General features: G+C 56.0%; 1 pseudogene; it reads left to right on the top strand.

Annotated features, from left to right (window-relative positions):
- Positions 1-80: 80 nt before the first annotated feature.
- LOC108523662 (forkhead box protein O1 pseudogene) lies at positions 81-1,277 on the top strand (annotated as a pseudogene).
- Positions 1,278-1,871: the final 594 nt, after the last annotated feature.

Raw genomic sequence — 1,871 nt, 5'->3', positions numbered from 1 at the left:
CCGCGGGTCCCACGCGGCCACCTCCAGCCCGGCGCCGTCAGCGCCGACTTCATGAACAACCTGAGCCTGCTGGAGGACAGCGAGGACTTCCACTGACGCCGGGACGCCGCCCCCGGGGGCTGTGCGGGGACCTCCAGGGCCCGAGGCGGGCGGCCTGCACTCCTCGCTGCCGCCGCACCCACACGGGACCCCCGCCACCGCGGGTCGCTCGCGGGGCAGCAGCGCAGGAGCAGCTCCTCCCATTGCAACGCGTGGCGCAACCTGTCCCACGCCGACCTCAGCACCAGGCAGTCCAGAGCTCGGCGGAGAAGCGGCTCGCGCTGTGGCAGATCTGCGAGTGGATGGTCAAGAGCGTGCCCTGCTTCAAGGATGAGGGCGACAGCAACAGCTCGGCCGGCTGCAGTAATTCACTTCCTCATCTTCTGTTCCTACACAGCAAGTTGACTCGCGCTCCGAATGAAGGAACTGGAAAAAGTGCTTGGTGGATGCTGGATCCAGAGGGTGGAAAGAATGGGAGATCTCTTAGGACAAGAGGTGCATCCATGGACAACAGCAAATGTGCTCAGAGCCCAAGCCGAGCTGCCACGAAAAAAAGCACCCCTGCAGTCTAGCCAGGGGAATGCCGGAGACAGCCCTGGACCCCAGTTTTCCAAAAGGCCTGCAAGTCCTGGCTCTCACACCAATGATGACTTCGATAGCTGGAGTACATTTCGCCCTGGAGCTAGCTCAATTGTTAGTACTATTACTGGGAGACTTTCACCCATTATAGCCAAAGGAGATGATCTTGGAGTTGGGGACGTGCATTCTGCGGGGTACCCGCCATTTGCGGCAAAGATGCCCCCTTCTCTACCCAGTCTGAGACAAGCAATCCTGAAACATGGAAAACTTTTTGGGTGATCTCAATCTTATCTCGTCACCAACATCATTAACTGTGTCGACCCAGTCGGCACCTGGCTCCGTGGTGCAGCAGACGCCATGCTACTCATTTGTGCCACCAAACACCAGTCTGAATTTACCCAACCAAACTGCAAAATATAGACGTAGGGCCGGTCCTCCATGAGCCCTTTGCCACAGATGCCTATGCAAACGCTCCAGGACCACAAATCAAGTTATGGAGCTGTGAGTCCGCCTCTAACTGTGCAGCAGGACTCCTGGAGGAGTTGCTGACTTCTGACTCTCCTCCCCATGACATTGTGACACCAGCGGATCCTGGGGTAGCCCAACCCAACAGCCGGGTTCTCAGCCAGAACATCACGATGCGCACTAATGTGGTCATGGTTCTAATTCTGCAGTGGCTATGGCAGAATGAGCCTAGCCTTCTCCACCAGGGGAGGCTCCCAAGTGACTTGGACAGCATACTCACTGAGCACTGGGATTGTGACGTGGAATCCAAATCTCCTTTTGGAATGATCTCATGGATGGAGACACACTGAATTTTAACCTTCACAATGTGTTGCCCAACCAAAGCGCTCCGCACAGTGTCAAGAGGAGGCCACATAGCTGGGTGCGTCAGGCTGAGAATTAGTGAGCAGGCTACGCTTAAAAGTACTTCAGATTGGCCAAGCGCGGTGGCTCACGCCTGTAATCCCAGCACTTTGGGAGGCCAAAGCAGGCAGATCACGAGGTCAGGAGATCCAGACCATCCTGGCTAACACGGTGAAACCCCGTCTCTACTAAAATACAAAAAATTAGCTGGGCGAGGTGGTGGCGCCTGTAGTCCCAGCTACTCAGAGGCTGAGGCAGGAGAATGGCGTGAACCCAGGAGGTGGAGCTTGCAGTGAGCTGAGATCGCGCCCCTGCACTCCAGCCTGGAGGACAGAGCGAGACTCGGTCTCAAAATAAATAAATAAATAATAACAGCAATAATAAAA

The sequence above is a fragment of the Rhinopithecus bieti genome, unplaced genomic scaffold, assembly GCF_001698545.2.
Source record: "Rhinopithecus bieti isolate Rb0 unplaced genomic scaffold, ASM169854v2 scaffold_77066, whole genome shotgun sequence".
Lineage (NCBI taxonomy): Eukaryota > Metazoa > Chordata > Mammalia > Primates > Cercopithecidae > Rhinopithecus > Rhinopithecus bieti.
This window is presented reverse-complemented; position numbering and strand designations above follow the sequence as displayed.